The following is a 16,038-nucleotide window of genomic DNA, read 5'->3' as shown; positions in this document are numbered from 1 at the left end:
TAAAATCACCCCCACTCCACCTCATAATTTTCGGATCGTCGTCGAGCCAACAAAACTCGGCAAGGTTGGTCCCGAAAATTCATTCTATTGCTGGACGTCGACGAGGACACATCAGAAGCAGATGGCCTGTTGGCCCGGTAGCTGACTGCCTGGAGGTCCGGGAGCAGATGGCTTGGAGGCAAGGACCAGCTAAGACATGCCAGTCGCGGGAGTCGATCATTGGAACTGGCCACCACCTGGAGTGGCCGGAGGCCCCGCGGATGTTCCGATGGGGGGACATTTTCCGGACCGTAAGAGTTGTGGCAATATGGGTATCAAACTTTATGGTTTTTGATACCGGACATGAAATTTGACATTTTGGCAGTAGTGGCCACTATCCGGAGTGGCCGGAGGCCCCGCGGATGTTCCGATGGGGGGACATTTGCCGGACCGTAAGAGTTGGGGCAATATGGGTATCAAACTTTAGGGATTTTGATACTGGACATGAAATTTGACATTTTGGCAGTAGTGGCCATAATCCGGAGTGGCCGGAGGCCCCGCGGATGTTCCGATGGGGGGACATTTGCCGGACCGTAAGAGTTGGGGCAATATGGGTATCAAACTTTAGGGATTTTGATACTGGACATGAAATTTGACATTTTGGCAGTAGTGGCCATAATCCGGAGTGGCCGGAGGCCCCGCGGATGTTCCGATGGGGGGACATTTGCTGGACCGTAAGAGTTGGGGCAATATGGGTATCAAACTTTAGGGATTTTGATACTGGACATGAAATTTGACATTTTGGCAGTAGTGGCCACCACCTGGAGTGGCCGGAGGCCCCGGGGATGTTCCGATGGGGGGACATTTGGCGGAACCATAAGAGTTGGGGCAATATGGGTATCAAACTTTAGGGATTTTGATACTGGATATGAAATTTGACATTTCGGCAGTAGTGGCCACAATCCGGAGTGGCCGGAGGCCCCGCGGATGTTCCGATGGGGGGACATTTGCCGGACCGTAAGAGTTGGGGCAATATGGGTATCAAACTTTAGGGATTTTGATACTGGACATGAAATTTGACATTTTGGCAGTAGTGGCCATAATCCGGAGTGGCCGGAGGCCCCGCGGATGTTCCGATGGGGGGACATTTGCTGGACCGTAAGAGTTGGGGCAATATGGGTATCAAACTTTAGGGATTTTGATACTGGACATGAAATTTGACATTTTGGCAGTAGTGGCCACAATCCGGAGTGGCCGAAGGCCCCGCGGATGTTCCGATGGGGGGACATTTGCCGGACCGTAAGAGTTGGGGCAATATGGGTATCAAACTTTAGGGATTTTGATACTGGACATGAAATTTGACATTTTGGCAGTAGTGGCCACCACCTGGAGTGGCCGGAGGCCCCGGGGATGTTCCGATGGGGGGACATTTGCCGAACCGTAAGAGTTGGGGGAATATGGGTATCAAACTTTATGGTTTTTGATACCGGACATGAAATTTGACATTTTGGCCCCGGGGATGTTCCGATGGGGGGACATTTGGCGGAACCATAAGAGTTGGGGCAATATGGGTATCAAACTTTAGGGATTTTGATACTGGATATGAAATTTGACATTTCGGCAGTAGTGGCCACAATCCGGAGTGGCCGGAGGCCCCGCGGATGTTCCGATGGGGGGACATTTGCCGGACCGTAAGAGTTGGGGCAATATGGGTATCAAACTTTAGGGATTTTGATACTGGACATGAAATTTGACATTTTGGCAGTAGTGGCCATAATCCGGAGTGGCCGGAGGCCCCGCGGATGTTCCGATGGGGGGACATTTGCCGAACCGTAAGAGTTGGGGGAATATGGGTATCAAACTTTATGGTTTTTGATACCGGACATGAAATTTGACATTTTGGCAGTAGTGGCCACAATCCGGAGTGGCCGGAGGCCCCGCGGATGTTCCGATGGGGGGACATTTGCCGAACCGTAAGAGTTGAGGCAATATGGGTATCAAACTTTATGGTTTTTGATACTGGACATGAAATTTGACATTTAAGCAGTAGTGGCCACAATCCGGAGTGGCCGGAGGCCCCGCGGATGTTCCGATGGGGGGACATTTGCTGGACCGTAAGAGTTGGGGCAATATGGGTATCAAACTTTATGGTTTTTGATAATGGACATAAAAAGTTGCATTTGGCCATTATCTGAAATTAAGCAGTTAAAATATATTGCTTATTAGGCAGGAAGTAATAAATAGACTACTGCGATGCACATTTTTTGTGCCACTGTGAAAATCTGTTTCTGGAAATTTAGAATAACTATCTTGTAATCATTAAGAGCCCTGTAAAGGGTAGTTTTTAATGTCTGCTGTTCAAATTTCCTTTACTGCCGCCGATTGCTTGCAACAGCCTTGTAAAAACATTCCCGCATCTTAATAACTTTCGAGTGGTGAAGAAAAGTAAATTGATTTCACTTCGATTTCTATTTCAGCTCCACTTGCAATTTCCGTCCCCTAAGTTCGATAGGACTGTTATTATAAGAGGGGAATTTGGACCGGACATTCTAATCGAAAATTTCAACAATCATCTTGCAAAGTTCTTTGTCATACTGGTCATGTGTAACATAACCACCTGCACCTTTTTCGTCAAAGGGGAAATATTCCCATTTTAATCAGTTTAAGCCATTTGATCGATTCTCATCACTTTTGCCGTGTTGCGCTATTAAATCAACATTTTCAGATGCATAAACAATGGAGAGTTGCTTGCTCACTTTTGTTTGAGCTATTTATTACTTTGGAACAGTAAAAAAAACTTTATGAAAGTTGTAATTCATGATCAAAGTGCTGATAGGCCGATAATAGAAATAGGCTGAGAAATGATATATTTCCCCTATTTTCAATTTTTCTAAAAGTATTGATTGCAAATCCAGTTGCTTTACTGGCTTATACTGCATTTTTTTCAATTTTTCATTAAAATTTTGAATTTCTGTCTTATTATAGTTTTTTTTCTTATTTTTTGAAAAGCAAAAGGTGGATATTATTACAAAATGAATTAATTTATTTTTTTTATGAATTTTGATTAAATTACAAAACATTTACCTTCTGAGAATTTGAATATAAAATAAAACAAAATCATTTGTTCCTCATGTTCTCCAATGTCTTTATAGTGTCAAAATATATCATATCTCGATTCAAAAAGATCTGCAGTGTTGATCTACCTATAATATGTACAAAGTATAGATTTGTTTTTGAATTGTTGTTATGATGTTAATCGTCTACAACCCAACCTCGCCTTAAGACTGGCTTTGATTAAAAAAATCGCAAAAACCCATTTTCAACCAAGTTTCTTTAAAAAGCATTGGAAAACCCCTAAAATTTTAGAAAATTAAATTTTAGGTTGGCAGTTTGACTTGTTTTATGTGACATTGCCAATGTTTTTATAAATGTCATTATTTTAGGGGTCAACTTTGGCTGTGTTTTTCACAAACATTTCCTACATTTTAACTAAAAAGAAGTATGCAGTAATTTTTGTAGTGTCCCAGACTATGCCTCTACGCAATTTTTATACGATTTAAATGATAATGGTTCCATTTTATAGTAGAAAATGTGAAAAAACAAACAAAAATTTAAAAGGTAACTGAAAAATTAGAATTAGGCAAAATGTAATGATAAAAGGTGGTAGAATAGGCTAAATACTACTAAAAAACAAACATAAACTAGACAAGATAAACGCAAATTTAAATACAAAAAATGAAACAAGAAAACATAAAACAAGAAATGTAAAGTTTTTTGTATAACAAATGTTGCTCAGAATGACATCCTAAACACTAAAAAAATAAAAAAAATCGAAAAAAATGTGGGCAGTAGAGGGTTAAATGTTGTTTTCTTACATGAGTAATACTTGCACACCTGCAAAAAATACTTTCGAATCGATGATCAATTATTTTTTTTCCAATAATTTTATTTTTTCGACTTTGTTCAGTGAATTGAAATGCTGGTTGTAAAGACACTATCACTTGATTTTAATTTTTTTGAAAAACGAGTGTTTCTCAGTCACCTAATTAGTCTTCATTATTTACCTGTAAAGCATTTTTTTAAGTTTAGCTATGCTCTACATTTAAAAATGTTCTAAATAAGTATTTAGCCTTTAAAAATGATACTCTTGATTGAAACAAATCAAAACTGTAATAACAGTAAAGAGCAGAAAATTTCAAAATAGTTTCTGAGACATCGCTAACTGAAAATAGAGGGTTTGTTAAATGATACTGAGAAAAACACATTTAAAAAAATGAAGATGCTATATTCCTCTGCAAGCGGCAGTCCGACCAACAAAGTCAAAAAAAGAAAATTGTGGGAAATTTCATAGTTTGATGACAATGTTTAATTTTTTTTTCTTCAAAAATCATTTTTATTTTTTGCTAACAAAATAATGTCATCGATGCGAAATTTCGCACCATTCTAAACTCTAGCGCAAAATATGCCTTTTTAGTATTCTTAAATAAAATTTTAAATACTTATTTTGCGAATTCAACGTTAAGGGATAAAAAGTGAAATACAAAAAAATCCGTGTACCAATTTTATTCTAAAAAGTCTTCATCAAAACAATCGTCTTTACAAAAAACACCAAATCGATCAGAAAATTCCTTCTCAAGATACAACTTTTCGAATATTCACTTGCCCGTTTTATATAACCATCAGCAAGCAAACTTGCATGGCGCCTTTTACGGAAAAACTAATGATACCAAATTGCTTCTTTTAACAAAGGGAAAAAGGTTCATTCAAATAATATTAAAAAAAAAAAAACAAAAATGTCGATCTGATGAATTGCATCTGCTGGAGAACATAAATTTCATTGGTATCTCAAGACAAATATGCATCTATTTGAAAACACTGGAGGAGATATTAATTTTCAGGACACACTCGTATCAAATGCTAAAAGAATAGTCCAAATCTTAGATAAAATCTGGATCACTGGCTAATTTTCAAGAACTTTATTCCCCCATAAATTTTTAACAAATTGATTTCAATGCTTAAAAATCATAATTTTGGCATTGATGCTTGTAGAAAGTGTATGTTTGACAGATCATAATTCTTATCCACAAACAAATGAAATACCTAAAAAAAATTCAACAATTTGATATTACCTTCATGCAAAACTCATTTAAATAAACTGCTTTTGTTCAATATTTATTTGAAGTTAAGCCAAAAGTGGACATCAATCTTAATATTATTATATTTTCATTCAATTACAAAACAAAAACAAACGTTATTCAAGGCTTTCAAAAAATTCAAAAGGAAAAAAAAAGTTTTCATCAAATTGAAAGGATAGAAAACCTCAAATATTTTTTTTAAATAGTTGCTCAGGTTTAAAAGTATTCAAATTGAATTTAATTTTCAAATGTCTGTTCAAAATAAACTAGAATTAAAAAAAAACTCATGCAAAAAAGGCGTAACACTTCTAAAACTTAAAGAAATTTTTTAAACAATTTTAAAAAACAATCCGGAAATGCTCATGTTTGAAAGAATCAGAAATCTCACAAAAATACTCTTTTAAAAAAAATAATGAGCTCATTTAAAAAACTAAAACAAACAAATGTAATAAGCTCTCAAATAAAGCTGTTAAAAAATCACAAAATTCGAATATAATTGTATTTATTAAAGTTTCGAGGAAAGAGTCAGATTGAGGATGTTGGCAAAAATGCTAAAAAAAACAATGTGTTTTAAAAACAATCCATTTAAATATCCAGAAAATTTGATTGATGAATAAACTTCCTAACGACACCAAAAATGTAACCAAACCAAAAAAAACTCAATTCCTCGTAATCAAACCTGGCACGCGTCGTTCGCGCCAAATCGTAACTACACAAGAGCGAAGGTTCCACCACAAGGATGCATGACTGGCCAAAAGTACACCTCGAGAAGCGTGTGCCCTCCCGAATGAGGTCTGAAATTCTAGGCACGCGCCCTCAATTTCCAACCACCGACCGGACGATACTCTTGTGCTTTTCCCTTCCTTTGACGAAGGGAGGGCAATGACGATGAGAAAGTTTTCATAATAACAACTTATTTCGGAACAGTGAGCTTAGCATGAAAAAACTAACTTAATCCACCTATGTGGTTGATGCCTTCCTCACTTTTTACCAACAATTGGTAATATGAGTGGTTTGGACACATATTTCAGCTATTTTTTTAGGTCCAGAAAAATAAGTACACAGATATAACTTAAGTTGTCATTACTCGAGACAGGGTTGCCAGATTTTCAATTATGTGGACTCGTTGGAAAGGCCTCTTGATTACCTAACCAACGATGGGTCGGATGATGGTTCCGGACATCGTTTGCATACATTTAAGTGAGATCCGGCTTCAAAAAAGTACATAAATATCACTTAAGTGGTCATAACTCGAGACAGGGTTGCCAGATCTACGATGTTGTGGACTCGTTGGAAAGGTATCTTGATTATCTAACCAACGATGGGTCTGATGATGGATCCGGACATCGTTTACATACATTTAAGTGAGATCCGGCTTCAAAAAAGTACATAAATATCACTTAAGTGGTCATAACTCGAGACAGGGTTGCCAGATCTTCGATGTTGTGGACTCGTTGGAAAGGTCTCTTGATTACCTAACCAACGATGGGTCGGATGATGGTTCCGGACATCGTTTGCATACATTTGAGTGAGATCCGGCTTCAAAAAGGTACATAAATATCACTTAAGTGGTCATAACTCGAGACAGGGTTGCCAGATCTACGATGTTGTGGACTCGTTGGAAAGGTCTCTTGATTACCTAACCAACGATGGGTCGGATGATGGATCCGGACATCGTTTACATGCATTTAAGTGAGATCCGGCTTCAGAAAAGTACATAAATATCACTTAAGTGGTCATAACTCAAGAAAGGGTTACCAGATCTTCGATGTTGTGGACTCGTTGGAAAGGTCTCTTGATTACCTAACCAACGATGGGTCGGATGATGGATTTGGACATCGTTTGCATACATTTCAGTAAGATCCGGCTTCAAAAAAGTACATAAATATCACTTAAGTGGTCATAACTCGAGACAGGGTTGCCAGATTTTCAATTTTGTGTAGTCGTTAAAAAGTTCTCTTGATTACCTAACCAACGATGGGTTGGATGATGGTTCCGGACATCGTTCACATACATTTAAGTGAGATCCGGCTTCAAAAAAGTACATAAATATCACTTAAGTGGTCATAACTCGAGACAGGGTTGCCAGATCTTCGATGTTGTGGACTCGTTGGAAAGGTCTCTTGATTACCTAACCAACGATGGGTTGGATGATGGATCCGGACATCGTTTACATGCATTTAAGTGAGATCCGGCTTCAGAAAAGTACATAAATATCACTTAAGTGGTCATAACTCGAGACAGGGTTACCAGATCTTCGATGTTGTAGACTTGTTGGAAAGGTCTTTTGATTACCTAACCAACGATGGGTTGGATGATGGATCCGGACATCTTTTACTTGCATATAATTGAGATCCGGATATATTTGAAAACATATTTTTATACATAACTTTTGAACTACTTATCGAAACTTAAAACAATTCAATAGCGATGTATGGGACCCTAAACCAAGTCGAATGCAACTGGTTCGATCAAAATCGGTTCAGCCAGTGCTGAGAAAACTTGGCAAGATTTTTGAACACATACATACATACACACACACACACATACACACACACAGACATTTGTTCAGTTTTCGATTCTGAGTCGATATGTATATATGAAGGTGGGTCTTCGAGCTTTTAATAAAAAGTTCATTTTTAGAGCAGGATTATAGCCTTACCTCAGTGAGGAAGGCAAAAATCAATGCAATGTTAATTTTATTATGATTTGACATCGATAATTCATGATAATTTGATAAACATTTTTAAGAGTAAAAAAGCTCAAAATTTTACTCTTTTTAAATTTAGTGAAATTTTGATCCAAACTAACCCACTATCCACCATCAAGCGGAAGGATCCTCCCCAGCAAAACAATCCTCTTCCGTGCCATCACTTAAGCCGGTCGACAGCCCGCTGGTCGCGGTTCGTTGAACGCGCAAGGGGTCCTGCGGGCCTGAGCCATCGGCGCATGAAACTCGGGGCACGTGACTTTCCGTTACAAATTACAGCGCTGCAGCTTTTGAAATCCGCTCGCACCCCGAAAGGGGGTTGATTTGGTTGGTTTGGTTCCTTTTTTCTGAGGGGTGCATTTTTTCAACTGGTTTTTTGAATCCGGAAAAAAAAAGGACCTGATGGTTCACCGGTTTGTGAGGTGGAAATAAGTTTTGATTGTTGTTCCCACCGGGAAGCCATTTTGATTTAGATTTTTTCGAATTTGATGATGGTTCGGGTCTGTTGGCAGAGGGGACGCGTGAGGTTATGTATAAAGTCGTTACTGGGAAAGAGATATAAGTTCCTGAGGGTGCCAGCATATTTTGTGACGGTTGGTAAAGTTTAATGGTTTCCTGGGCAGATTGAATTTACGTTTTTGGAATGGTTTGCGTTATCTATTGAAATTGTGTTGTTTATCGTGCAGATGTTCTATTAATTTTTAATTTCAAAGGAATGAAGAAAAATCAATAATTTTTTTTTGTGTTTGATGACTTTTTCAAAATAAAGTGATAACTTTAGTTTTTTTGCGATGAAACATTTTCGTTCAAACCCTTTAATGAAAAAGTAGCTTATGCAACACGTTGCAGAAAAAGTTGTTTTCAGCACGAATCGTTCATTATGATATAAATATAAATATGATAAATACGACGAGTGCTGAAATCAAGTTTTGCAACAATTTGCTTACAAAATTTTTGCAATTCCGAAAAACGCTTTTTGAGTGGAATTTTTTGTCAAATATCCATGTGATACGTAAATTCATCATTCAAATCAATAAAAAATATTGAAAAATGTTACTTTACTTCACTCATTGCAGTGCTGAAAAGTAGAACTTTTTAGTACTGGCATTGAAAGATAATTTTTGTTAGAGAAAAGTATGCCTTTTCGTCGATCGAGAATAACAGGAAAAGTTAGTACCGTAAACCTGGGTGACATTGATAGGATTGCAATTTATTTTTGGAATATTTTCCAACTAATAAGGATTTTTTTCAAGATAATTATTTTTAAAACATAGACTGGGGTAGGCATAAAGGTCCATGCATTATTTTTGAAAACAAGTTTTTCAATAGTGCTTTAAAAAATAGATACGTAAAAATCTTATTTGGAATTCCTGGATGACTCTGATAGTAGGGTGCCCAGAAAAAATGACCCCTTGCTCCACAAGCGGAAAACGGTTTTTTGGGTAATTTTAAGCATCTGTGTAAATTCTGAGCGAAAATGGATGAGATTAACCCATTGATACCCGAGCCTAAAGCTGGTGAAAAAAATGTTTTTCATACAAAAATGACTTTTTTTAATCGCTAATAACTTTTCAGGATCGAGTTTTACAGCTTTGGTATGTTCTACAAAGTTGTAGAGCATTAAATTTTCAATAACATTCTCACTTTTGGGAATATTTGGATGGAAGTAGCGTACCGTGCAGACCAAACCGTAAGAAACTTGGGTTTTCCAAACATTTTTTCGATCTTTCCCATACAAACTTCTCCTCCGAGTATCAATGGGTAAATGATGACCGATTTTGCTCATATTTGGCCCAGAGTCCTAAAATACGTCAAGGAACAATATTCAACTTGTGGAGCGAGGTTTTGAGAAAAAGTCCCATATTCTGGGCACCCTACTCTGATAGTCATAGATTTTCTTGTTAATATGAGATTTAAGGTATTCAAATTTAATTTTTTGGTGAAATGTACCATCGCTAAGGTTGCTGATATAGTTTCCAAGAAAAGACATCAATATGCATATTTAGTTAACTAAGTTTATGAGTTTTTTTTTTTTTGATAAAATACATATAAATTTTAGGTAAAATTGTTAAAAAGTCACAATTTTGCCTGAAATTCGTTACATCGATTCATATTACATTTTAAACTGAATTCCAAGCACGAATCAAAAGTTTTCACTTTTTATATGAAATTTGTTCTACTGAAAATGTCTATAAATTTGATTTTTTTTTATAATTATATTTCAAATACAAATAATACAGTCGACTCTCTAGTTGTCAATATCCAAGGGACCGTCGAGGAAGAGAAGCATCAGTTTACAGAACGCTGCAAAATGAAGACTCGATTGAAATTTGTTTTTTCTTGCTAACCAGCTATGGGAGAGAATCATGGCAACGTCCAGCAAACAAAAACAAAGAAATATCAAACTCTGTTCAAAGCTTCGTTTCTCAAAGAACAATGTCTACGCAAGCCATGAGAAGTGAAATTATTGACAACCGAAAAAGATGTTTAAACCAAATTGAATCCAAGGGACCGTCGAGGAAGAGATCCTTCAAGCAAGAGAAAATATCGAGGAATAAAGACATTCGAAGTATGAAGTTTAAAGGGACTGAAGAATTCATCGGTACATGGAGCAATATTGATATCGAGAAGATCGACAGCCAGGGAGTCGACTGTATTTACTATTTAAACACTTATTTTACCTTCTTTCATTGGAAAATTTCTCCAAGTAATTTGAACACTTCTCTACCATGGTCAGTATAATTCCATAGCATTCCATCCGTATTAAATTTGTGCTCTAAATTTTGAGGAAAAATCTCAAACCATCAAAGTCACCTCGGCTATCAAAGTCACTCCGTTTTACTGTAGTTTCCCGACAGAATTGCGAAAAAAAAATGCTCCAAACTTTCATATAAAACAAACAAAATGTTCTTATTTTTCCAAAAATATACCAACAGGTACTAGTTGCATAGTATTCTTTTAAACATTATTTTCGGCATCTTTGTAACACCAATAATAACAGTACCATCAAATAGGGCGAATCGGGACTACATTCTGAAAAGGGACAGCAGCTTTAAGAGCACTTAGATGCTTGAAATTTGGAAAAAAAGATGCACCTTTTTTGTTGTTATGTGTCTGCTCTATCCGAAACTAATCGAAAATATCAAAATATTAACAAGGCTAAAACAGCTGTCCCAATTCGCCCCATGTGTCCTGTTTCGCACCAGATGACGGCACTGAAAAAATACTATGCAGCATCCATATGAGTGCTGAATAGTTCAACTTTTTAGCACTTGTACCAAAAAGTAATACTGAAAAAACCAATTAAAGTCAAATTTCCAAAGATAAACCAAAATATCATTTGAAAATTCTCCAAAATGTATCATCTCATGTCACCATGTGCCTAAAACAAACCACTCACCTTCCTCATAATTACCCTGTAAAAGCAAAGCAACTCTATCATTTCAAAACATGAGGGAAAAAGCCGTTGACTTTCCGAAGGGGGTTCCATCGTTGAACTTCTACACGCTTCCTCCACCAACTCGCACCCTCTCAGGGTACAAATTGCGCCGGCTGGTGATGTTACTTCGAGACACTCAGACATACTGGGTGAAAAAATGCATAAAATGAGGTGGTACCCTCATCGAACCACTTCACACACAAATCAGCTCATCCATCCTCGGCCAAAGCCGTTGAACTATCGTCAAGGGGGAGAGCTTGAAAAAAGCCAACGTTCGTTTTTTACTTTAAACTATTTATCTGACATCGGCACTTGGTTAGCGTTTGGCTTCTTCTTCTAAACGAAAAAAAGGGGTGAATCCAAATTGTACCTTTTGGCTTAGGGAGCAAAGCTATTGGTGACATTTGGCTTGTTGTCTGTTGAAAACTATAAAAAAATAAACTAAAAAAAACAGATCAAACTTTGAAACAAACCTTGATTTCTGGTCTACCAACTGATAACAAATTTGCATTCGCACGAAATTAGCCTCCATTTCTTAAAATTCATGGCCCAACCTTCCGCTCTAACGCAAAATGAGCAAATCAAATTACCCCCAGCACACAAACCAACAAATGTAAGGCACTAATGTAAAATAACAGACAAGCCAGCAAAACGAAAATCAGATACCGTGCAGCACAGAGAATCGACCAACCAGCATAAAGCTCACGAACGAAACGGTTCGAAAGGCCAACAATTTCAAATCAAATGAGGGTTAGAGCAAACCTTCAATGGCTGAGACCCTTACGAAATGCTTATGAAATGTGACAATCTGAAACGTGCGATTTCGGCAGAGGTTGAAAAATGAAGCCAGGGAAAAAGGTTATGTAAAGTTGAGCGGCTCACAGCGATTTCGGCAGAGGTTGAAAAATAGAAGCAAGGAATATGTAGAGCTGAGCGGCGATCCGAGAGTGGAAAAGCTTCTATGCTCCGCCCACTTTTTTGCGAAAACTTATGTACTGCGAGCTTTGGTTTATGTGACGTTGAAAGAGAGGGAGAGCAGAGTTCATGCGAGAGAGCGAAGATGGAATGGGAGAGGGAGAGCATAAAGTGAGGTGAGAGAGTTTGAAAGAGGAGATGAACATAAACATTAGAGTTCATTATAAGAAATCAGATAACATCATTTTATTTTAGTTCGAGCAACGAGTTCCATAGGGGAAAGTGGGGCAAGTGTAACAAGCTAAGGAAATGCTCGTTATAACCCATCAAAAAGTTAAAAAATCTGTCGGATTTTATTATAATCATCTTATTCTAGGTCTTGACTAAGACTTTGTTTAAACAAGTTTTTAAAAAATCCTGTTTTTTAATGTGATAAATTGATTTTTAAATTTTTGATTTTCCGTACGTTCTACTCAACTAGTGGGGCAAGACGAGCAACCCGTTGGGGCAAGAGGAACAATGCATGAAAAAATATGGTAATTTGCTAACAATTGAACTGTTATCACTTAGATACATCAGATTAGAATGTATTTGAATGGTTTCTTCCATTTTTAGATTAAATAATAATATTTTACTAAAAAATTTATCGTTTTTACGAAAAAAAATACTACTTCGATGATAAATAGTAAATTTTCATAATATCACTATACTTTGTATGGACAATTTTTTTTAACAATTTTTTATTAGTTTTTAAGTACTTTTATGTATTTATTTACCAATAAAATATGTTTTTGCAGCAATTCGTATTTTTTCCATACTAAAAATCCATATGATACACTTGCCCCACCTGAACAAGATTTTTTAAAAGCTCTCAACAAAAATAACCAAAAGTTAAATCATACTTTGTAATAGGTGCATGTCATTTGTAGGGACACTACTGATCTAGGAAAAATAGCATTTTGATAAAATGAGCCTTAAAACGAACCCTAAGCCTTATTTTGTACTTTCCAAATATTATAAGAAAACAAAGGTTTCGAAAAAAACTTCATTAAATCTTATGCCCCGTGGCGTTTACGTCATTTTGGCGGTTATGTGGTAGTAGAATCAGCTAATTGCACTGCTAGCAACAATTCCTCATGCTGGAAATAATCAAAATTGTACAAATTACGGCCGTAGGAGCGATTGTTCCTCTTGCCCCATATGGTCGTCTTGCCCCACCTTCCCCTACAGCATTTTTTGCAATTCCAAAAAACACACACAGAGTGAAATTTTATGTCAAATTTTTGTTTTGTTTATTGTTTATTCGTCAAGCTTATGTAGACTACTTACAATTTTCTTACATACTAGATATTATTTCTATTGTATAGATTTTTTCGTAGTTGAACGCGCAAGGGATCCTGCGGGTCTGAGCCATCGGCGCATGAAACTCGGGGCACGTGACTTTCCGTTACAAATTTTATGTCAAATTTTCATGTATCTTGCCAATAAATCGTTTCAAAATCAAAAAAATGTTGAAAAGTGTTACTTTTCAAAACAAGTGCTGAAAAGTTCAACTTTTCAGCACCCATTTGAGTGCTGAAAAGTAGAACTTTTCAGCATTTATTTTGAAAAGTGTTGCTATTCGATTCTGTTATTTTTGGTACAGAAAAGTAGGCTATTTCGTCGTTCAAGAATGACAGGAAAAGTAAATAGTTTCACGACGGAATTGCAAAAAATAATTTTAGTTGGAATAGGATGACAATTTTCAATACTTAAACTTGTATGAATAGTTGGCGAGCTGTTGTTTGAGTTAAAATGCAAGACCATTCAAAAACACATAGAAAATTTATTTTTCACAAATTAAATTTTGTTCAATGCTATATCGCAGCATCTTTTTCTTTATTTTTCAGAATCCAAAAATGTGGAGAATTTTCTCAATTACCTTTAACAAATATTTTCTGAGATGGACTTTTTTTTGAACACTATTTAAAAAAAAAATCAAAAATAAGCTAAAAGTTACCAAAAATAAACTGCTCTCGCGGGGAAGATGATGACTGGGTTTCGAACCTGCCGTAACAAGGCGGAGCAATTTCTGGCCCTTGGGGAGCTAATGATTAAGCACATCTACTAAGGATAAAATGGATACTGTGATTTAGTGGTAAGTTATTAGTTATTTTTTCTTTCTTTCCCCTTTCCTTTGCAATTTTAGCACGTTTTTCATTTTATTTTTTACCCTCTTGTTAGTGCCTTAGTTCTAGAAATAATTGTTCCAAAATGGACTATGAAGCAACACACAGCTGAAACGAACTCCAAAACTCTGTTATGATTTGCAAAAGAACTGATTGTATCTTGATTATTCACCAATAAAATCGAATTGAATTGAATTGAACGTTTTGAAACGTCAAAAATACAATTTTTGGGAATTTCAGTAATGGTACCATCCATAAACCACGTGGACTCTGGGGGGGGGGGGTTGCGATAGTCAACACTTCATAAAAAAAGATTTTTTTTTGTATGGACAATTGTCCACGAGGGGGGGGGGGGGGTGAGAATTCCAAAAAAGTCACCACGTGGTTTGCGGATGGTCCCAATCGTAAAAAAATAGTTTTTTTAGATTGTAACTTTTTTTCTAATTTGTGCTCACCACAACTGTAAAACAAACCTACTCGATCAGAAATCCTTTCCCACGATATAGATTTTCGTATAGTTACATAAAATTTTTGAAGGCAGGCTTGCACGGATAAACCAATTATGCCAAATTCTCTCTTGGGTCGTATGAATGTCCTTCACAGAGTTCAATCAAAATCAAAAATTACAAATGCAATCTATTTTCTGTTTTCGTGGAGAGTTAAAAAGATGTGTGCAGCAAGCAAAACTGTAGATTGGAAATAATGAAAAATTTAGTCAAAATTTATCGATTGGAAGTCCTCTTAATATAATAAAATTCATAAAATAATAAAAGAAACGATTTAAAAAGCAAAAAAAAACCTGCATACGCAATTTTTCTATCTTATCATGTAGAATATGACTCAAAATAACGTAATTTTGTCTCCGAAATTGTGTAAATTCACAAGTTTTTAAAGTCTTATGAGCAAATCCAGCTCAAATCAGGATTTTTTGTGGTACTTTTGTACCCGACCCTCTCCGATTTCAATGAAATTTTGTGGACATGTTATTCTAGGCCTATATAAGCCATTTTTGTGTATATTGAGGCAATTGTATTCGAAAATAACATTTGAGAAGGGCGTAAGGTATTTAAATATTTTTATATTTTGCAATTTAAAAATTATTGTTTCTCGAAGCCGTTGCATCGTATCAAAAAGTGGTCAAAGACAAACTTGTAGGACATTAGACGGGCTTTCTGCAAAAAAATACACTGAAATAGAAGTACACGCCACTTCTATGAGATTTTTCGATTTTTAAGTTTTAATGTAAAATTTTAGGGTGATGTCATAATTTTTTTTCGTTCAGAATCATTGAGGAAATAGCCTAAGATGTTACAAAAAGACTGACACAAATGCAGGATGGTATGTCTCTCTTAAAAAAATACCAAAATCATTTACTAAAACTGTTTTTTTAGAAAAGTGGTCCAATCCTTGGGAAGGTACAGTGGCTTAAAAAAATAAAATGTCGAAAAAATAGGTTTTTTGGTGATTTTGGCAATTTCTATATGACAGACTTAATTTTTCAGTCTCGTAAATATTTTTACCCGAAAGCTCGTCCAATTTCCCATAAGTTTGCCTTTGACAGCTTTTCAATTGGATGTATTGGCAAACAGATATAAGCTTAAATACATTGCTCATAACTGAAAGCTTACGCAAATATTAGGACGAGTCAAATTAAAAAGCTGTTAAAGGCAAATCTCATAGAAGTGGCGTGTA

Source organism: Culex pipiens, chromosome 2 (genome assembly GCF_016801865.2).
Source record: "Culex pipiens pallens isolate TS chromosome 2, TS_CPP_V2, whole genome shotgun sequence".
Lineage (NCBI taxonomy): Eukaryota > Metazoa > Arthropoda > Insecta > Diptera > Culicidae > Culex > Culex pipiens.
The sequence above is the reverse complement of the archived record's forward strand: the minus strand, read 5'-3'. Positions refer to the sequence as shown.